This window comes from Pongo abelii, chromosome 12 (genome assembly GCF_028885655.2).
Source record: "Pongo abelii isolate AG06213 chromosome 12, NHGRI_mPonAbe1-v2.0_pri, whole genome shotgun sequence".
NCBI lineage: Eukaryota > Metazoa > Chordata > Mammalia > Primates > Hominidae > Pongo > Pongo abelii.
The window spans coordinates 90,646,495-90,669,814 of NC_071997.2; the positions used below are offsets into that span (position 1 = coordinate 90,646,495).

A 23,320-nucleotide genomic window follows, 5' to 3' on the forward strand; every position below is an offset into this window, starting at 1 on the left:
TTAAGTTTCCCTACCAGCCTCACAGCTTTTTTGTTTGAATTCTTTTGATACTGACACATTTCATTTGCATGTCAAACTTGGAAGAATGTTTTTAACTTCTCCAAAAATAAAAAGCTATTTTCCGTTTTTTTTTTTTTTTTTGCAAACATGAAAACACATAGCTCTCTTTGATGCTCTTTTGTGTCTGTCCTTTTGCTTGAGTTATGGATATATATATGAATGTCCATATAAAAGTTACTTTCTTCCCAACTCTGTTATAAGAAAATCATAGTCTAGGACGATGATGAGTGACTACTGACCCTCAGCCTCAGTGATAGGAAGAGAATGGGGAGTAGTGAGGGGTATGGTAGTATGGAAAACTACTCAGTTCCAGAGGACTTATTCCTTGCTGGAATGTGATTTCATTATAGACCTTCTAAATTCTTGAAACTTAAAGAAGGTGTAATGTACAAATAGAAAAGTGGATCTATTTTAAGTAAATGGCTTGATAAATTTTCCATGAATAGATCATAGATCGAGGAACAGAACAGCATCAGGACCCATAAGGCCCCTCACACTCCTTTCCAATTGAGATCTTTCAGTTTTTTTAAGAAAAAAGTACTTGGATTCATATGTGAACTCTCAATTTCTAACTTTTGTCAAGTAATTCAAAACATTAAAAAAATCCCTTGGGCCAAACAAAACACATCTCTGGCCAGAGTCAGGTCAGAAGACTACAGCCTGAAACCTCTGGTTTCCATGCTTTTCTTACTGTCTGGCAGCTCACACTTCTCTTCTCCTTCATCTAGAGGGGTGGGCAACCACGTTTCTATGTCATAATACCAGCCATGGTTGACTGGGGTCTTTCTCTGGGACTCTGGAAATGGGACACTGGAATTCTCTTTATCCTGGTGATGGTGCCACAAGTGGCTCCAGGCCTAGAGCAGGCCCGATTCCACCATTCATTGAGGAGCAGAGAAAGCTGGTGCCCACAGCGAGGAGGAAGCAGAAGTGCAGAGTGAGAGAGTGGGAGAAACTGCTTGGTTCCCCAGTGGTTTTCCAGTTTTCGTGTTCTTGGTTCTAGCCCCTCTGAGGCCAGTATAGATAAGGGCTGAGGAGCTAATTAGGCTGGTAGGCTTCTTCAAGAATTCCAGAGGAACAGTCAGGTGGGTGGATCAGAGTAAATGATGCTGGTGACAGCCAGGGACTGGCAGCCAAGTGGGTGCGTTCTCCATGTGAGAGGCCTCTTCACTCAGAGTCACATCCTAGGCCAGTGGGCTGGGATCAGGGGTAGAAGGCCCTGCAGGCAAGTAAAAGATGTATATTCCCTCAGGTGAGCTTGTAACTGAGTTCTAGGTTAAGAAATGTTGGAGACTGAATGATTATTTCCAATTCTCCACTCCCTCCCTGCAATAGAATTATATACCCATGCCCTTTGTCATATGGCTTTGCATACACCCTACTAGAGGAGGTAGAGCCTATATTCCCATGCTGTCAACTGTGGGCTTGGCCAGTTACCTTGCTTTGGCTAATGGAAATATGGATGGACGTGACAACGAGACAGTTCTGAATTGAGGCCTTACGAGTCATGGAAAGCTTCCACTAGCCCCTTTGTGTGCTGCTTCCATATGTAATGAGAAGAGCCTATCCCAGGTAGCTGCTGGTTCCAGGAGAGAGATATGGAACTGATCTGTACCCAACTCACCACCTGAATCACAGCCCTTCTATCCAACCAACAGATTGTGAGTGAGGAAAATAAATGTTTGTTTTTATAAGCCACTAAGATTATGGGACGGTTTATTACATAGTACTATCACAGCAATGTCTGACTTATACAGACATTGCTAGGTCCTAGGCAAAATTAGGGACAGAAGAGCCTGATTGTATCACAATGGGCCCAGGAGAGGGGAGAGGAGAGCTCAGGCTCAGAGGCAACGTGGTGCAGGAATGTGGGTTCTTAGAGGTCATTCCTGAGGGCACCAGATCCATGTATGATTGGAAAAGGGAAATGAGAGTGGTCTGGGGGAAATACCTTTCACCTCATTGATCATCTGGCTTGAAGGAAAATCAGGAGGAACACAGGAGCCAAGCAGTTGTAACTGAGCTGGTGACATTCCAAGCCGTTGTATCTGCTCAAACTTTACATACTCTCCAGCTCGGTTAGCATTGACTCAGGAGCTGTGAGCATTGGTGGATCTAGTTGTGAGGATCCTGGGAAGGTAGCAGCAGGAAAAATAAGATAAAAGAGGGCACCAGCACCGCAGCTTTCAAATGCTCACAAGTGTGAGTGCGTGTGTGTGGTTATCTGATGGCTCTTTTATAAATCTGATGGTTGCTTTCTACCTACCTGCTTGCTGTTTTTGTTGACATCTCAACCTGGAGTGGGTTTGAGGCTGGGAGGCTGAAACGTATTCTGACCACATTCACCCACTTTCTGAGAACTTGCAGGCTGAGATGAAACCTGTGAAACCACAGACCTATAGGACAACTAGATGAACACAGCACAATGGGGTGGCCAGTGATATATGTTGCCACAGCAGAGGATCCTGGGCAGTCGTAGCACAGACAGGGTGTTTCTGATTTTCCTTCTTGAAATTCCTCTTCCCAAGGGCTTCCAAGCTCAGGAAGCTCTTGTCATCTCCTAATCGAGGCAGACGAAGATGGGAGTTCTGTAGGGAGGCGTTTCCACTTAATCAAGGCCAGTCATACCCAAGCTCTAGGATTAGACAGATCTGCAGATCTGCGCAGTTACTTGGGCAGCCTGTTTTCTGTCTCTGCTACCTTGTTATCTGCCCTTCTCTGAATTCCTGTAGCTTTTCCAGGATTTAAACAATGAGATTAACAGCTATCATTTTTTGAATGCCTACCATATGCTAGGCTCTCTAGTGGATCTTTTACAAGTATTATTGATAATAACAGCAAAGATAACTAATATTTACTAAGCATTTGCTAGGAGCCAGGCACTATGCCAAGCCCTATACTTGTATTAACTCACTGAGAATCCTCACAACGGGTCAACATGGGTGTTGTTATTTTTGTACACAAATAATCAATGGTGGAGCTCACTCCACCATTTGGATCTAGATTGGTCTGACTCCAGAGCTTTTGTTTTTTCATTGGTGATGCTCTCTTGCTTGATCTTGCTCTCTAGCCATGCCGCGAAGCTGTGCAGTTGGGCACCATAGGCTGGGGCAGATGCAGAGGGCTGGGATATGGAGTTAGATCAGGAGGATGAATGCAGGATGGTAGAAGTCCAGTGAGTCATTCATGAAGGGGACAGGGATAAGGTTCAACAAGAAGTATGGTGAGGCCCTAAAAGGCAAGAGGAGCAGAGGTACAGACAACCCAGAAGCCATCAGATGTCCTGGCAGGCAGTCCAGGGGCAGGACAGCAGATCCTGGAGGAGACAGAGCTGGCCACAGCACAACTCGTAGTTCTGGCTCTGCCCTTTACTAACTTTTGGGCAAATAACTTAACTGCCCTGAACTTTAGTTTCTTCATTTGTAAAATGGGCATAAAGAAACCTCCTTCGTAGGGTTGAAATAGCTGAATGAGATAGCAAACATAAAGCGCCAGTGACAATGCCTAGTCATGAGGATGTGCTCCACACACAGACTGCTACATTTCTAAGACAGGGGCTCAGGCACAGAGACGGGAGAACCCAGGCTATCATAACTGAGAGTCAAATAAAGTGCCCCAGGAGCGGCATTCTAACTAACCTTCTGACTGGGATTAGTGTTTGTTTGAGAGACTGGAATGGGGTTAAGTGATCTTATTTCCATACACAGGAGGGTGGCTGAACTGAGTGAACAAGCAGGTACTGCTTTTTTCATAGATGGGTGTTGAAATCCCAGCCTCATACAGCTGACAGGCTCTTGTTCAGGACTTTGGACTTCCAGTCTGATGTCCTTTCAGTGATAGTGTGCTGCTGGTAAATAAACACTTGACATAAAATATGTTCAAGCATGTCAATGGCACATGCATTGTAATGGTTTTGAAACACGTCTGCAAATTCCTTGATGTTCCTCCCACTAAGAGATAGCATTGAATCCCTCTCCCCTTGAACATGGACCAGCCTCAGTGACTTGCTTCTAAGGAAGAGAATGTGGCGAAAGCGATGCTGTGTATCTGCTAAGGCTGTTTAGAGAAGCTTCTGCCTGGCTCTGTCTCCCGGGATGCTTGCCTTTGAAACCAGTTGCTATGTTAGGAGGATGTTTAGGCTACATAGAGAGTCCACATGAAATTTTGGACCAGCAGCCCCATCTAAGGTCCCAGCTAACAGCCAGCATCTATTGTCAGATCATCCTTGAAGTTGTCCCAGCTGATACCAAGTGGAGCAGGGATGAGCTGTTCTCAACAAGCCCTGCCTAAATTGCTGATTCATGAGCAAAATAAATGTTTTCAGCCAATAAGTTGTGGATGGTTTGTTTTGTAGCAATAAGTAAATGGATCACGCACATGCATAGTAGAGCACAGAGGAGAAGCAGCAGGATCCAGTTCTAAGAGCTTGTGTTCCAGAGTCACGCAGTTGATTATGCATTTTCAGCACTGCTATGTGCTTGCTGGGAAAGTTATATACCCTTTCGAGACTGTTTTGTCCTCTGTAAAATGGTAAGATGGTAAGATTGATTGTATGGGTGTTGTATTAGTTTGCTAAGGCTGCCATAACAAGATACTATGGACTGGATGGCTTAAACAACATAAATTAATTTTCTCATAGTTCTGGAGGCAGGAAGTCCAGTACCAAGGTACTGGCAGGTTTGGTTTCTCCCGAGGCCCCTTTCCTTGGCTTGCGGATGGCTGCCTTCTCGCTATATCCTTGCCTCCCAGCATGTGCCTAACGATGTTCACATTTCCTCTTCTATAAGGACACCAATCCTATTGGATTAGGGCCCAGCCTAATTAGGATTCACTTTAACTTAATTACCTGTTTTAAGGATGTGTCTCCAAACACAGTCATTCAGAGGTACTGGGGGTTAGGACTTCAACATACGAGTCTTGTTGAGTGGTGGGGAGTGGGTAGATATAATTCAGCCCATGACAATTGTTACTAGGATTAAATGAGGTAACACAAACATAAAGAATAGGTAACTGGTGGACACATTGGGAGTGTTTAATAAATAATGGGTTATTATTACATATGTGACGTCAACCTGATTAATTATACCTGATACATGCAAAAAAGGGGAACACCACTATGTATGCCCCAGGGCAAGCTGTGTGTTCCTCTCACTTGGATGATAAGAGAAGACAAACTCTCTACTAAGCACACTATATCCCTCCAGCTCCTAACCTGGGCCCCTCCGCTTAGTGATGGCAAAAGAGGGGCTGAGGAGTCCCCTCTGGAGGAAGGAAGCAGCATTATTTCTTGACCCTCAGAGACAGCTGCTTCCTTTGGGGACCCTTGGAAGGGGCTCCTTGTTTAAGCCTGGAAGATCCCAGGGTGGTATCAGGTAAGGAAAGACCTGGGAAAGTGTACAAACCAGAAGTCACTCTGGGTGCTCCAGAACTGACCCTTGGAGTCATCCCCACTGGAGGCAATTTGGAAAAGGTATTTTCAAGAGAAAGTCTCCATGCAGAAAAGCTTTCTGCCAAGTCCTTTGTTTTCCTAATGTTGCCGCAGTGTCTGGAGCTGAATTTTAAAAATGGCATTTTCCTGGAAAGGATTTTTTTGGTCTTTTTTGGAAATGTCTCATGTAAAACAAGATCACCAGTGGGCCGTTGAGTCTGGTCTCCCCGGGGTGAGCTTGGGAAATGGCAAGTTGGGGATGGGGAGTCTGGGCGGGAAAAAGAACAAAAAACAGAGTTGGAGGGAAAGCGGGACGTGACAAAGGGGTCAGCATTCATGTGTTAGGAATAGGCTCAGAGCTCAGGATTCATTCCAGTGGGTAAGGCATCGTGGCAGGGCAGGAGGAAGGGGAAGGGGCCCTTGACAGCAGGGCTGTGGGAATGTCCCCTGAAAGCCTCCATTCACCACAGAAATGGACCTATCCCGGGGCCTGCCACCTCCTTTACTCCCTTGTATGACATAGGTAAGAAGGCAAGAATGATACAACAGGGGCCATGTCTCTTCCATCAGACTGGATTTCCTTCCTGAAGGGAGGAGCTGTAGGTGGCATTCATTCTACGGCTCTAAGAGGGTTGACTTGTATCTTCCCATCAGACTGGAGGGTCCCCAAGTACAGGGACCCTGTGCCTCCTTGACCTAAGGAATCAGTAGAGCTGAGAACCTCCTTCCCTTCCTTCTCTCTGTCTCCATGAACTCACTGTGTGGGAGGAGATTGGTTTGTGACCTGCCTGACCCAGTGACCTACTCACAGTCACATCTCCACCCTTGGAAGCACGGGCAAGACATGTTGACTGAAAATCATTGCCATGAGCAGCTCATCGCCACCTCTCTCCAGGCCCAGGGCCAGGGCCATTTCTGTGGCCAAGTGGAATTTCTGTGGCAGGAAGACTCTTGGAAGCTCTTTGCAGAGTTGGCTTTCATCCTGTAGGCTTCTCTGTTGCTCTTCTGTTCATTCCTCAGCCTACCTGTGCCTCTCAGGCCTGGCCTCAGGTCTCCTGGGTTTGTGGTGACCCTGGGCCTCAGACTGGAAATGAGGACAAAGAACAGAGGAATGGGTAGATAAGAATCACTGAATCTCCAAATTAGAAGCCACTCTAGAGGTGGTTTTCTCCATTTTCTTGTCTGGATAGTAAATTCATACAGTGGACACTTAAGAACACCTGTTCTGTGCCACGCTCTGCTTCAGACACCAGGTACATAGTGGTGGACAAAGCAGTCATAGTTCCTGCCCTCATGGGGCTAAGTGTCTGATATTTGAATATTTGGACAATAGTCTCATTAAGTAGCCATACAGATTGTACTTAGAAAACCATGTTTTTGGAGTTCTCCCTCCCTCCCAAGGCAGCCAATTTCAATTTTGGACAGCTCTGAAAGTTACAGAAGTCCCTCCATAGATTGAGTCAAAGTCCTTCCCCTTCGTAACTTCCATCACTTGTCTCAGCCTACTTTCACATCTACCCGGGACAATAAGCCTGTTCCCTTCCCCCTGGAAATCCCTCACCATGGTGGTAAATCTGTTAGTTTTTCTTTTGTTTTATTTTTGGCTATGTTATTAGGTATATTCATGTTTAGGGTTGTTTTATTTTTCTGGAGAATTCTTCTTTTTATCATTTTGTAATTGTTTTCTTTATTTTTTCTGACTTTAATATTGTTTCACCGCTTGTCTTCAAAGTTGTGGGTTCCTACCACCCTCCCATTTCAGGTTCAATAATTGGCTAGAAAGGCTCACAGAACTTTGGAAGATACTTTACTTACTATCACTTTTTTTGGATAATGATCACTTGGTATATTTTTTCTGATCTCATTTCAATAATTCTGTGTTATTATATTTCAAATATGTTTACTGGAAAAAACAAAAGGCTGAATTTCTTATTTGATCTTAGTGTTTGTTTTAACAAGTAATTTTAATTCTTTACATTTACTACATTTATTATTAGAACACAGTTATAACTGGTATATATTGGTATCTTAATGTTTTTGTTTTAATCTGTTAGCTTCTTTTCTTTCTGTTGGTATATTGACAATTTTCTATTTTTTTCTCTTACTGTTTTAACAGTTAAATACATTTGAATTCTCTCCTTTGAGTGGTTATCCTTAAATTTTTTAACATTCTTTGAATGCTACCAATTTTAAACTGTTTTTACTTACAACACTTCTGACACCAAATGGGTGTTTTTTTTTCCCCATGCTCACAACTGTTTCCAACTGTCTGGGTACCAGCTGGGTGTCCTACAATTCAGTTCAATTCTGACACTTACTGACTGAAGTTAATGTCAGACTCCACAGGTTTACAGGCTCAGTCTCACAAGCCTCCCTTCACTTCAGATGCCTATTACAAATTGGGTGCCCAAGATACTACCACTTCTGTCTGACATGGCTACAAAGTTGTGGGGTCCCACCACCCTCCCATTTCAGGTTCAGTAATTGTCAGGAAGGGCTCACAGAACCTGGAAGATACTTTGCTGACTGTTAGTTTTCTTTTGTGTAGAGGAGCAGATGAATGGCCAGATGAAGAGGCACATAGGACAATGTCCAGCAGGGTCCCAAGCACAAGACTTCTGTCCATGTGAAGTCGGGGTCTGCCACCTTCCCAACACATGGATGTGTTTGCCAACTCTGAAACCCGCTGAACCCCTCCATGTAGGAGTTTTTAATGGGAGTTTAATGATGTAGGCAGGATTAATGAAATTATTGCCCATTGGTGGTTGAACTCAACCTTCAGCCCCTCTCCCCTCCCTGGAGGCTGTGGGTGGAGTGGGGCTGAAAGTTTCAAACCTCTAATCATGCCTTGGTCTTTCAGGTGATGAAGACTCCTGAATCTATCCACAGGCCCTCAACTACCAGTCCTCTTATTAACATACAAAAGATACTCACCACTCCATAGATGCTAAGGATTTTAGGGGATGTGTGTCAGGAGGAACAAAGATCAAATACTTATTTTTACTATATCACACTGTGCAATTTAGGTTTACACTTGGCTGTACATCATAGAAAACAGTGGATTAAACATTTAGGGGTTTATTTTGAAACGAGAAGACTGGAGTAAAAAGTTCAGAGCTAGTACACATCTTTAAGGATATCATCAAGCACCCAGGGCTTTAAAATTTAATTATCCTTTTCTCTTACTCCTAGTGTGTGACTTTGTCCTGTCTTCATGGTCACAGGGTGTCGTTGCTCCAAGCATTTTGTCCTTATTTTAGGTAGGAAGAAGAGAAAAGGGTAATGGGTAAAGGGCAAAGCATTCTTTCTGGAAGTCGACCAGTAGGCTTCTGTTTTTACTTCATTGGCCAGAACTGCAATACATTGCTACCTCAGCCTCAGGGGAATCTGGGAAGGTGTGTATTTTTAGTTGGGCACTGTGCTGCCCTGTGAAAAATCAAGATTCTATTAAAGAGAGACTATATACTGTGTGAGCTGCTATAAGTATACATAATTCATGCATATTACTGTAACAATTTTACAATTAATTAGACTCTGTATATCCTTAGGATGTTCTTATTCTAATTACTCCATCCTAAGTTTTATGTTATTAGTATTTAGCATTTTAGGTCCACTTTGTCTTGTTTGTTTTGATTTATGAGATAGGGTCTCGTTCTCTTGCCCAGGCTGGTTTGCAGTAGCATGATCATAGTTCATTGCAGCCTCGAATTCCTGGGCTCAGGTGATCCTCCTGCCTCAGCCTCCTGAATAGCTGGGACTACAGGCACACACCACCACACGTGGCTAATTTTGTTATTTTATTTTTATCTTTTTATTTTTGTAGTGACAGGGTCTTGTTATGTTGCCAGGGCTGTTCTCCAACTTTTGGCCTCAAGTGATCCTCCTCCTTTGGCCTCCCAAAGTGTTGGGATTACAGGCACGAGCCACTCCCCACTTTGTCTTTAAATGCCACAAAAATCAGACAATAGTATTGTTATTGCTATTTTGCAGTCAATTCTTGTTTAGATTTACCCACACGTTCATCCATTTCTTCACTTACCACTGATTCTTCCACCCTACTCCTTCCTCTCAGCTCAATTTTCTTCTAGAAGTGATAAATTCTCTTGTCTTTTTCTGAAGATGTGATTTTTTAAAAATCCCCACTCTTGAATGATAGTTGACCTTGGCTGGGCATCCTACAATGATCATTGTTTTTTTTTTTCAGCACAGAAAAATTATTCTATTGGTCTCTGTTTGCTGATGCTAAGTCTGCTATTTTTTTCTTATGAATGATATCTCTCTCTAATTCGTGATGCTTTTTTCTTCCCCCTGTTTTTGAGACTGAGTCTTGCTCTGTCACCCAGGCTGGAGTGGAGTGCAGTGGCGTGGTCTCGGCTTATTGCAAGCTTCACCTCCCGGGTTCACGCCATTCTCTTGCCTCAGCCTCCTGAGTAGCTAGGACTACAGGTGCCCGCCACCATGCCTGGCTAATTTTTTGTATTTTTAGTAGAGATGGGGTTTCACTGTGTTAGCCAGGATGGTCTTAATCTCCTGACCTCATGATCCGCCTGCCTCAGCCTCCCAAAGTGCTGCGATTACAGGCGTGAGCCACCACACCCGGCCTCCTGATGCTTTTATAATTTTTCTGTCAGTCATGTTCTGAAGTTTCACTATAATGAGCCTCAGTGTAATTTTCTACTTATTTATCTTGCTCAGAATTCCAAGAGCTTCTTCAGTTGAAGCTCTACACTTTTCATTAATGTAAGGATTCTCAGCCATTACCTCTGAATATTTCTTCCCCTTCCTTCTCTCCAATTTCTCCCTCTAGCATTCACATTAGATGTAGGTTGGACCTTCACATTCTATCCTTTATGTCCTGTATTTTCTCTGTATTTTTTTCTCTTTTAATTGTTTAATATTACATTCTGGAAAATTTTCCAAGATCCATTTTTGGTTTACTAAGCCTCTCCTTCAGTTTTGTCTAATCTGCTATTTAATCGATGCTTTGACTGTATCTTTTATTTACAGAAGCTCTAGAAGTTACTTTTTCAAGTTAATCTTTTTTTTAGAAACAATATTCTATTTGTACTTTATTGTTTCTGTTCTTTATTTCAGATTATTTTAAATTCTTGAGGTGAAAATCCTCTTATTCATCTTCTAGTCTTTTTTATGGTGGTTCCTTTCCTCAGGTGGGTTGTAATTTTTGGTTATGAATTTATCTTTAGCTGCTTTTCCCCTTGAGATAGAGAGGATCTTCTGTAGAGAAGTTTTCTATTCTTCTAGAATTTCTCTATGTACCCCAGGGAGACTGTTGAGGACAAATTCTTATATTAAGAATTAAGAAGAATTTTTTGATTTGGGATTCAAACACTAGGTTGTGAGGGCTAATTTTATGCATCAACTTGGCTAGGCCATGGTACCCAGTTTTTGGTCAAACACCTAGCTAGGTGTTGCTGTGAAGAAAATTTTTTAAAGGTGTGATTAACATTCAAATCAGTTGGCACTGAGTAGAGCAGATTACCACCCATAATGTGGATGAGCCTCATCCAGTCACTTAAAGGCCTGAAAAGGAAAAGAAGGAATTCTGTCTCTAGGCTTTCTTTGGACTTGAGCTATGACATTATCTCTTCCCTGGGTCTCTAATTTGATGGCTTGTCCTGAAGATTGTGGATTTGCCAGCCCTGACAATTGTGTGAGCTAATTCCTTAAAATCAATCTCTCTCCCCATCCCTCTACCCCCACCCCTCTCTCCCCTCATCTCTTTGTCCAATTGGTTCTGTTTCTCTGGAGAACCCTGACCAATATAACAGGTAAGCAGTGTAAATTTGTAGAACACACTTGTGTTTGGTACGGATTTGAAGTTTTGTGGGCCATCAAAACTCTAGCCTCTAGACATTAGGACTTACATTTGGATAAATATAATCTTGGACCATCAAGACATCAGCTGAGGTTTTCCACTCTGACTAGGAGTTTTCTTTTTACTTTCTGGCACCTAGAGATTTTACTTTATTTATTTATTTGGAGACAGAGTCTCACTCTGTTGCTTAGGCTGGAGTGCAGTGGCATGATCTTGGTTCACTGCAACCTCCACCTCCTGGGTTCAAGCGATTCTCGTGCCTTAGCCTCCTGAGTAGCTGGGATTACAGGTGCACTCCACCACGCCTGGCTATTTTTTTTGTATTTGTAGTAGAGATGGGGTTTCACCATGTTGACCAGGCTGGTCTTGAACTCCTGGCCTCAAGTGATCCACCTGCCTTGGCCTCCCAGAGTGCTGGGATTACAGGTGTGAACCACCACACCCAGCCAATTTTACTCGATTTTTATGAGCTTAGCTATATTTACAAAATTGTTTCTTTTTCTTTTTTTTTTTTTGCTATGTATTACCAGTATTTTAATGGGTTAGTAGAGGGAGTGGAAGTCGATGTTAGCTCAGTGTGTAATGTTTCTGGAATCTGAAAATCTTACTGGGTTTTCAGATTGTTGAAAACAGCTTTCATGTTCCTCCCTAAGACTTCTCTAACCAGTTGCCCTTTACATGATGAGGTGTGTTATCTCGACTTCTCTTCTGCTGTCCAGTTTGTTCATGTGCTCCCTGAAGAGTGGGACCCCAGCCAAAGCTGTGTTCCTCAGCTATGGTCAGACTAAGAGATCAGAAGCCACTGTCACTCTACGTTCTGGATTCCACACTCTTCCCCATGAGGTCTTAGGTTCCAAGAAGTCTTTGGGCTAAAACATCACAGTGTTGGCAAAGAGTCAGCTTCCAAAACCTGTAGTGGGTGGAAAAAGAGTAAGAACTGTCATAAGCTGGGAGGTTTTAAAGGGTAACTAGGATTTGGAGGAGTTAAGGTTAAAGAGATGTGGCCCAGCCTGTGGTGCCCTGCAGGGACATTCCTAGCCCTTTCTCAGGACGAATCATTTCATGGCAGAAAGCTGCAGGAGAGACAGCCTCAGTGTTTTCTTTATTATTTAGGTTATTATTTGCATTTGGTCTACTTTTTTCAGGCTTAGATTTTTTTTTTTCAGGATATTGTGCAAGCACCTTAAATCTCTGTTTAGAAACCTTGCTGTGTTCTGTTTGGTGTGTTTTGTTCTGATAAGCCTGGATTTTATAACTGCCAGGTCTTTTGTAGAATGGCTGGAAGCAGGGACCTGTAGTCTGATGAAGATAGTTGCTAAGGAATAATTCATTTAGTGTAGATTAGGAATCACACCAGTTATCATCTCAAAAGGGAAGGACAGAGGGAGACAGAGAGAGGGGGAAGGAGAGAGAGAGAGTTATCAGGTAGAGAAAACCTGCCATGTGACCTTTCCAAATCCCTTAACCTCTCTGAGTCTCAATTTCTCTGTCTGTAAATAGAAAGCATTTGACATTGACTCCCCTGCCTCAAATGATCTGAGCTCTGATTTCTCTGGTAGAAAAAAAAAAAGACAGTGATGTAGGTTTGTGCTGCTGGGAAGAAAATATGCTGCATATCTTTCTTTCTTTCTCTTTCTCTCTTTCTTTTCTTTTGACGGAGCCTTGCTCTGTAGCCCAGGCTGGAGTGCAGTGGCGTGATCTTGGCTCACTGCAACCACCGCCTCCTGGGTTCAAGCAATTCTCCTGCCTCAGCCTCCTGAGTAGCTGGGATTATAGGCACCTGCCATCACGCCTGGATAATTTTTGTATTTTTAGTAGAGACAGAGTTTTACCATGTTAACCAGTCTGGTCTCGAACACCTGACCTCAGGTGATCTACCTACCTTGGCCTCCCAAAGTGCTGGGATTACAGGTATGAGCCACCGCCCCCAGCCGCATATCTTGCTTATCTTGTAGCTACATGTCTCAGAATGGCAATTTTAAATTCTCGAAGTAATAATAATAGCAGAATTTTCTATAGTGCTCACAGTGGGCCTGACACTGGCCTAAGCACTTTATCAGCCTGTCTCATTTAATCCTCACAATATCCGCATGAGCTAGGTACTGTTATTATCTTCATGCTGGAGGTAAGAAAACAAAGACACAGAAAAGTTAAGTAACTCGTCCAAGGTCACACAACTAGAACATGCCAGAACTGGGATTGAAACACAAGTCATAGGACTCTAGATTTAGTGCAGTTAGCCCATAGATGTAAGAGCTGAGAGGTAGGGAGCTTGGGGAAATTCAGAAAAGCCATGAAGATACTTTTTTCTTTGTTCGTTTTTGAGATGGAGTCCTACTCTGTCACACGCCACCACAACTGGCTAATTTTTTGTATTTTAGCAGAGACGGGACTTCACCATGTTGCCCAGGCTGGTCTGAAACTCCTGACTCAGGCAATCTGCTCATGTGGGCCTCCCAAAGGGCTAGGATTACAGGTGTGAGCCACCACACCCGGCCCCATGAAGATACTTTAAAAGCCCTGGAAGAAAAGAAAGAATAAAGGGGAGACAGCATAGAATGGGTGATTTGACTTAGTCTTGATGGGAAGGCATCTCAAGAAAGTATGTATTGAGGTGAGCTCTGGGGGATAAGAAGGTGTTAACTAGGCGTGCCAAGGAAGAGCCTGGCAGGCAGAGGGGTTGGATATGCTGAGGGAACACAGTGAAGTCAGGAACTGGAAGATGTCTATGCACTTGGGGTTCAGAGAATAGGGGGAGTGGGGCAAAATAAGGCTGGGCAGGTGGGCAGGGGCCTGCCCATGCAGGGCTTTCTGTGCCTCTGTGTTTCTCAGGGTTTCTCAACCTTACCACAGTTGGCATATTGGGCTGAGTTAGTCTTCATTGTGGGGACCACCCTGTGCAGTGTAGGATGTTTAGCAACATCCCTGGCCTCTACCCATTAGGTGCAATAGTATTCTTGCTCTGAGTTGTGACAACCAAAAATGTCTCCAGGTATGGTCAAGTGTCCCCCAAGGTGAAAAATTGTTCCTGGTAGTACATCACTGAGCAAGATATTTCACTCTCTTGGTATCCTTTCTCACAAGATGTCTACACAATGGACCCTGAGTCACAGGGTGACTTTCTAGACATGGGTATTGACTTGGGTCTCCTTTGGCCAGGTTGTACCCCAGCCTGTCCAGGTAGGTACAACCTCTTGGATTCTCTCCTTGGAATCTGCCATGCTCAAGCAGAGGTATTATCATTGTCAGGGTGGACAATGCTGAAATTAGTGCACTGAACTAGGAAATGAAGACCAGAGAAATGCATCAGGTTCAGAGCAAAAACAAAGGGTTTCTTTACAACCAGGCCATCTAATGTTTCGGCACAATACAATACTTTCCCAACTTGCCCAGTCCTCTTTCTCCTGAAACCAACGTCAATGTGTAGTGCTCAACAAAGCAGGCCTTTTACAGAGAAAATGACCTTAAATCAAAAAGAATAGAAACAAGATACTTGGCATAAATGGTAATAATAACCAGATTCCTACGAAGGGCTAAAATATTGCTACTTTAGTCAGTGATTGTTGTGGGAATTTGTACTTTTCAAACTCAATATCAAGCCCTTCTGGAACTTTTTGTCAAGTGTTTTCTGCTGCTGCCAAGTAACCCAGGGAAAAGGAGAAAGTTGTTTTGTCTAGTGTGTTTCTTCTATCCCCAGAAAAATCAAGTTCTAGGTGGGCTGCTTTTTTTGCCTTTTTTTTTTTTTTTTTTTTTTTTTAATGGCATGAGTTGATGCAAATGCTGGTAGTCTGCCCTACCAAGATGTCCTTGAAGGATGACATTTATCTAGGAGCTATCCTGGGCCCTTTGTTTTTTTGTTGTAGAAATTCTGACTTCCCTTGCCTTCAACCTGTAGGACTTCCAAGCAGGGCACAATTTGACTAAAACATCGTAATGCCAAAAAGGTTGTCCACAAAGAAAACTGTGCACTAGCCTTTTTCACATTTCCTGGTCTGTTCCCCTGATTCCTTGCACCTCTGACCTGAGATCATGACCTCTTCCAGACGGCCTGCATCCTGCCTGGAGGCCACCCCCGCAGAGGAAACCCTGCTCAGAAAAGCCACTTTGTGTCTTAGCCTGGAGATCATTTGGGGCAGACTGTAGCTCTGGGTAGGGAGCCAGAGCGCTCTGTCCAGGTCGTAACTAACTTCTAGTTACCTGTCTCTCCTGTTAAATGATTATCCCTTTTTCACAGTTGAAAAAGGAGGCAACTCAGAGTTGAACTTAAGGCAAAAAGTCTGAGGTGTCAACAACCACCACCACGATAATAGTGAATATTAAGTAGTTATTGTCAGCCCTATGTTAGGTGGTCTGTATATATTATCTCATTTAATTATTACATTACCTCTATGAGGTAAGTACTATCATTATGCTCATTTACAGATGAGAAAACTGGGGCTTAGCGAATTAAATAATTTGCTCAAGGTCACACAACTTTAAAGTGGCAGAGCCAGGGCATTCAAAGCTGAAGTATTCCTTGTGCCCTCTACTCTTTGTTGCCTCTCTTGATCCTTTTAGAGGCTTTACAAAAATATTTGGAGGAGGCTCTTGGTATTTCTATAGAATTCCACCTTTGGACATATGCAAGTCTTGATAACAAATCTTAACTATTTCTGAAAAAGTTGATCGCATGTATGGCTTTTGGGCTGTGCTGGGATGGACATATTCTCTGCCCCTTATTTAAATTATGTTGATATTCATCCGGGTGCTGTGGCTCATGCCTGTAATCCCAGCACTCTGGGAGGCTGAGGTGGGTGGATCACCTGAGGTCAGGAGTTTGAGACCAGCCTGGCCAACATGGTGAGACCCTGTCTCTACTAAAAAAAAATTTAAAAAACCAGCTGGGCGTGGTAGCATGTGCCTGTAATCCCAGATACTTGGGAGGCTGAGGCATGAGAATCACAGGCTGAGGCATGAGAATCACTTGAACCCGGAAGGTGGAGGTTGCAGTGAGCCGAGATCGCACCACTGCACTCCAGCATGGGAAACAGAGCAACACTCCTTCTCAAAAAACAAAGAAAACAAAACAAAAAATCCAAAGAAAGCTTTATAGTTACAAATATCTGTTTCATTGATCAAGTTTATCATCACCTTTATGGATACTATTTATATAAAGATAAAATGGATTTTTACCTCGGCATCATGGTAAACCAAGGTGATATCACTGGGCTTTGGTTTCTTTATTTGTAAATGAAGGATTTGGGCAGCTTGATCTCTACAGTCTCTTGCCTTTACGCTCTGGTGTGCACACGGACATACGCACCTGTGAAGCCCACTTAAAGACCTGGCATCCCCTTTGTGAGGCATCAGTCATGGCCCACTGGCTCCCAAAATGTAGAATTCAAGTTCCAGGTGGCCAGTCAGCATGTCTGAGGATTTGTAAGTCCAGTCATCTAAGCAGCTGGCCTCTTCACCCAGGAGGCTGCTGTCCACATACAGCCTCCAGCCCTCATTATGGCTCAGGATCTATAAACAGTGACGGGTATAAACTAAACTAGTTTGCCTTCAAGGAGCTCCTGCCCTCCTTAGGGAGGGCCCTCGAGCCAGTCTTTTCACGCTGTAGGCTAAAGAAGAAACTGACCCCAGTCTCCAACTTCCATGGGCCACAGGAAAACACCACAGGAAGACCATGTTATAGAGCTACCATTCGAGGCATGAGTTTCCCTGGGACAAACTTGCCATGGAAAAGGCCCAAGAGAGGAAACACGTGAAGCCCAGAGTAAAGGAAAGAGAGAAGGATGATGGTTAATCCTGTTTAATGGTTAATTGTGGGTATGCTGGTTAATCCTGGGGGCCTCAGAAGATGACCCATCCTAGAAAGTTGCCTCCCCACAAGGTCTGTCGGTACTGATCTCATATGCCGGTAAAGAAGGACCCAGGGGAGGAAGAATGGGCTTAGCTGAGCACATTCACACGTATGAGAGAAAACTTTGCCACAGTGTAGGAAGGACCAAGTGGGTGTGGGAAGCCAAGTTGGTCATTCTCCCAACAATCCTGATGCATAAGAGGTAAAGAGGAGAGAAAAAATTAGTCATCTAAAATTGATTGAGGTCAAAATTATGGCATCCCAATTGGAGGCAAACCGTGATAGACTTAAAAAGATTGGAAAGTGTTTGTTGTGTGGTATAAAGCAGGGGTTAGTTTGCAAAGTACAGCCTATGGGCCAGATATGGCCCATTGGCCTGTTTCTACAAATGCAGTTTATTGGAACATCCATCTACTCATTTATGTATTACCTATGGCTGCTTTTGTGTTGCAATGGCAGAGTTGAGGAGTTGTAACAGAGACCACCTGGCATTCAAAGCCTGAAATATTTACTATCTGGCCCTTTACGGAAAAGAGGCAAGGACACATTGTTCCAAGTCCTGGATCCACAACTTTGGACACATACTAGCTTTTGTAACCCAACTTTCAACGTCTGAATTTCTCATCTGTAAAATGGGGGACTATGTTACCTGTGCCCACTAACCACTTAACTCACTAAGAAGTGAAGACACTGAATGAAATAGTGTGAAAATGTACGTTAAGATCTAAAGAGTTACGCAAATGCGAAGTGTTATTAGGGCTGTTTTGTAAGTATTTGGCAAGAAAGAGAAGACGGAGAAAGTTGATTTTTTTCTCCAATGGGGCTAAAGAGAAAATAAACAATAAAGGTGGCCAAAGGGCATGTGCACCCTTTTATTTGTGTCAGTTAATGTATAGTTTCCAGTCAATGGAAGCTCGGTTATTAAAATTAAAGAGGAAGACATGAAATTCACAGCCACCTTGAAAGGACTGAAGGGATTCGTTAACAGTGAGGTACAGTCAGAGGGGGTACAGGTACAGGTCTGAGGGTGTACTGACCCACCTGGGAGCAACAGAGTGGGACTGAGGGAACGGAAGAATGAGAAGACAAATCAGGAAATACTGCCTGGGATATGTTTATATGGGCAATTATTCACTGTTTATCTGGAATTCAATTTAGCTGGGCATCCTGTATTTTTATTTGCTAAATGTTGCAACCTTCCCCCACCCTGAGTGGTTTTGGTAGGGCAGCCAATCACAGGACTCTGCTCCCGGATCACGGAGCTTGTTGATGTTCAGTCCTGAAACTCTGAATCTTAAGCAGAGAGAAATAAGGAGAGAAGGCAGTTGGAGCTGATCATCTGATGGCAATGTTCCAGAAAGATCTTCAGAGCTGCCCAGTTCTATCTTTCCCAGGACTCTAGTTCAGGCTTGCTTTTAATCTCCAAACTATGCCATTCGTTTCCAATCTATCCCTTTCTGTTCCTTAAACTAGTCAGAGTTGGTTTCTGTTGCTTGCCGTCAAAGAACCCTAACCCAATATCTCAAGACACCCAAAACAGTATCCAATAAACCATGGGGATGGGTAAAGGGGTGGACAGAGAGGGGAAGAGATTAACTAGGGAAGGCTTTTTTTGAGTGTAGATCTGGACATAGGCAGAAGAGGGGTTGGGGGAGTGGTGAGAGTATTCTCAAAATCTGGTGAGTTATTTATGTCTGCTATAACAAGAAGAAATAGGGAGCTACTAAAGGCTCTTGAGTAGGGGAAGGACTTGATAAAAATGATATTCAATTAAAAAAAATATTTCCAAAGCTGGCCTTTAAGTGTCTTGGAGGGGAAGATGGTGTCAGGGAAGCTGGCTGGGGGGCTGGCTCCATGGTCCAAATGATAGTCCAGGGGTCTAGTGTGTAAGAGTGAGGCACTGAGAATGAAGAGGAAGAGAAAAATGGTGAGAATCAGCTCAGAGGAGACTGTAGGATTTTAATGACTTTCTGGTCATGGGGAATATCCAAGAGCAGGGGGGGAAGAGCTCCAATTGGGTCATGAGCTGCAGTAACTCAGCTGTGGGGGCTCCATGACCATGGGCTTCCCAGGACCTGTGGCTGCAGGGTGGGCCCATGGTGGGGGTGGTCTCAAAGGAGAAGCTCTTGGAGGCCCTTAGGCCCATGATCCTCGTTGGCTGCGTCTCCACTCTGGGGGAGGGCTGTGGTGAGTACAGGCTGCAGCAGAAAGTGACAGGGATGATTAAAGGGATGGAAAATCAGGCCCATGAAGAGAGGTTAAAGGACTGCAGCTATTTAGCCTGGGGAAGAGAGGCAGTCATGTAACAGCTCCCTTCAAGTCCACACAGGGTGACTGGTAGACGCGTGCTAGGCAGCTGCCCGGTGCAGCTGCCCGGCACAGCTGCATATAAGGGGAGAGAGCACCCCTGGAGCGAGCACCTCTGCAGCGAGGGAAACGCACGCTCCCAAGGGTGGAGGGAGGCAGAGGCATAATTACAAAGGCTCTTTTGTGGTTTCTGAAGGCCCCGCTCCCCTCCCCTTTGTTTTTTGTGTCTGTCATTATGCTGTGCAAACCACAGCCAGGCCTCTTGACAGCACCAATATCTGCTTTCCTGAACACTCGGAAGGTAATGTGGCTATAAAATTGACAAGTTAGATAAATACTAGTACAAAGGGTAGACTGTGTGTAGCTTTGTGCAGCCTTCTGACTGGTTTCCCACCCCGACCCGGATAAATCCTCTGTCTGCATCCCTCCGGTCACCCCCAGCCTCGTCCATTCCATCTGGGCTCCTTCTGACAGACTCCCCAGGAGCTCACATTTGCTCGGCCTCTTCGTCTAATTTGTCACTTTGACAACGTGAAAGGTCTTTTATTTCTTCCCAGGTCAAATACGTTTCATTTCACTTAAAAAATTTTTTTTTAAAGCTTCCTTTTTTTTTTTTTTTGGCCGGGCCACACTCTTGCTGTCATGGCTGGGCTGCCACAGTTTTCCCAGAGGACGCCCCAAAGCCCCTGGCCCACACTCCTCGGATCGCTGCTAGGGTAACTGAGGGCCTACTCCTGTGGTGATTGTGTTGCCCTGATCCTCAGCGGAGGCCATGTGGGCAACATGGTCACGGAAGGAAGGTAGCTTATGAACTCCGCATTCAGACACTTCAGAATTGGAGCTGGGCGGGGTGGGTTGGGGGATGGGAGGAGGAGGGTTGGGGAAGGAATATTAGTCAGGATTCACCACCAAAGTGTTGGGCTGTCCAAAAGCCCAGAGCTAAAATTTTTTTGGTTTTGGTCCTGTTGTTAATGAATAGAGGGTGTCAGCGAACCTCACTCAGTGTTAGCCCAGTCTCCTGAGTAGGTGAGGAGAACCTGGAAGCCATATCCCCACCAAGAAGTTCTGTCAGGGAGCAGGGAATTTAGACCTCACCAGATGCCTGTGGAGTGACAGAGATCCCATTCACCACCGACAGCCTCCAGCTCATACCCTAGCAGCGATCGAGGAGGTGTGGGTAAGGGGTCTTTGGGGCCTCCTCCGGGAGAGACTGTGACTTGCTGGACCCATTATGTGCTGTGGCCAAAGCCCTTGACATGGATGGGGAAGGGGTACGGGAGAGGAGCAGGCACAGAGTCTGCTCATCCAGGGATTCCCAGATGAGCGGAGCCTCTCCCTAAACAGGAATAAATGCTCTGTCCCCTTCTGCCAGGGACATGGGGATGCCCTAGGGACAGGCCTGGCTCGTACTTCCCCCTGTGAGTCCACAGCGTGCAGCACGGGGCTGAGCACCCAGCAAGCAGATGGCTCTGAGACTGGCAGTTCAAGCAGTGGGGCCTCAGAAACAGGCAGAACTGCCCGTCATTCTCCAGCTGCAACTGCCCTCCTCTGTATCTGCTAAGTGGGCATGACCGGCACCCACCTCTAGAGCTGTTGTGAACATCGAGTAGCACCGTGCATGACCTGGGTTTGGCATGCTTGGCATGGAGTGAGACCCGATAATGTTAGCTACTGTTGTATTAATAATAATTTATTTTCAATATGACTTATTTAATGGAATGGATGAAGCAAAGGACGAGACTCAGCAGGAAGGGCTGGGCTTCTGAAACCTGATCATTTCTCATTTTAATGCTGCTCCCTCACTGTGGTCAGCCTGAGTGGGATCGGCGGCCCAGCGGCCCAGCCTTCATTTTACCTTTGTTGCCATCTCTCTTTGTGGTGGTTCTTTCTCTTCCTCCTCCTCTGCCTCATAAGCAAAGGGTAAGGCATGGTTCTGAAACTTTGGTTCTGTAAAGAGGTGTGCCCATCTCTGTGCTCGATTCCACTGGAAAAATAAGAACAATTCCTGTTATTTTCAGTTCCCAGACCTTGAGTGTGTCAGGCTTCAGGTTCACTTCCTACATCTCTCCACGTCGCCCGGATCTGCAAGTAATTTAAACTTGTTTTCACAGAGCGCAAAGACGTTCCGCTTGTTTACACTGGAGACAAATTTTCCTCAATTGACGCAATCCTATTGATTAAATAATGACCTTCTTCCTCATTTAAAGGTAATTTCGGTTGGTATCATGACGTGGAGTAAGAAAATGAATGCCTTTTCTGTCTTGCTGTCTGAAGGGCAGGCAGTGAGGGCCGACTCCCAGAGCTCTGGGCAGGGCCTTCTCATTTTTCTCACCTATTCTGGGACTTCATCAGGCATCTGAGTGGGGCTAGTGCTGGGACCCCTTGAGGAGGTGGGCTAAATAGGGCCAGTCTTGATTAGGGAAATTAAAGAGCCAGCATTTGCTTTGTAATAGATGTCAAGGCTGGGGCAGAGTAGATGCTACTTTGTTTTAAAACTTGATTTGCTTTCAAGACTTGTACGTAAATTATTTTTCAAGGTCACATCACACGATATAGTCCGGGCATGTCATTTGAGCCAAGGATTTAAAATCAAAGGGAAAGGCAATGTGCAAGTTCAGGAAGAACTTCAGGGAACAGCCCACACAGGAGAGACACAAAGATGGGAGCCTGGGGGTGGCCAGAGAGTTGCTGGGTACTCTTGGGTAAGTCCTTTAACTTCATCTGGGTCTAGATTCCTCGTTGGTAAAACAGGGGTGACTGGGTCAGATGACTTCTAAGGTACTTTCTTGGTTCCACGTTCTGTGATACGATGGAATCTGGAGACCCGGTTATTATTTGCTTCCATTTCAGATCCGTGTACTGTCTATTTCAATAAGGATAAGACCAGCGGATGACATTTGGAAGGATGGGACCTCTGTTGTTCCATTTTCTTTCTGTGAGGTCGGGTCAGTGCATTGTGTGTTAGCAATGCCATTTAAGAAATAGATATTCCTATATGTTCTGTAGGAGAATGCATATTTTGCAATGATCTAAAAAATTATCCTAATGCAAATACAGAGTGGCATAAATACCATGGCTGGACAGGAGCTAGACATTAATAAAAGAAAATCGGGGCTGACATTTTAAAGGTTTTTGCTCTATTATAGGCACATCTAGGCATTCCTTCATTTTCTCTTTACCAGAGGTTGGCAAACATTTTCTGTAAAGAGCCAGACAGTAAATATTTTAGGCTTTGTGGGCTGTAACATCTTGGTTTTAGCAATTCAACTTTGCTGTAGTAGCAGAAAAGCAGTCACAGGTAAGATGTAAACAAATGTGTGTGGCTGTATTCCAATTAAACTTTTGATCCTGACATTTGAATGTCATATCCTTTTCATGTGTCACAAAATATTTTCTTGATTTTTTTCAATCATTTATAATGTAAAAACCATTCTTAGTTCATAGTCCTTCACAAAAACGGTCGGTGAGCCAGATTTGGCCCCATAACCACAGATCGCTGACCTCTTTTCTTTATTACAGTCCTTTAAGGGAGGAAGTATTTTACCAATGAGAAAAATCAAGGCTTAATGGGGTTAAATAACTTGCCTAGGTTTACCAGTTAGAAGCAATAGAGCTGGAAGGTAATCTAAAAGGCCAGGTTCAGGCCGGGCATAGTGGCTCATGCCTGTAATCCCAGCACTTTGGGAGGCCAAGGCAGGAGGATTACTTGAGGCCAGGAGTTCGAGACCAGCCTGGGCAACATAATGAGACTCTGTTTTTATATATTTAAAAAAAAAAAAAAAAGCAGGCATGGTGGTGCATATCTGTAATCCCATCTACTTGGGAGGCTGAGGTGGGAGGATAA

The 23,320-nt window shown here is 44.3% G+C and overlaps 1 long non-coding RNA gene across 1 annotated transcript; it reads right to left on the reverse strand.

The window, feature by feature from the left end:
• Positions 1-5,073: 5,073 nt before the first annotated feature.
• Positions 5,074-21,555, reverse strand: LOC129057592 (uncharacterized). Its single transcript, XR_008522230.1, has 3 exons — positions 21,332-21,555; positions 8,675-8,738; positions 5,074-6,572 (listed from the first exon to the last, which is right to left on the reverse strand). It is a non-coding gene; the product is annotated as an uncharacterized LOC129057592 (long non-coding RNA).
• Positions 21,556-23,320: the final 1,765 nt, after the last annotated feature.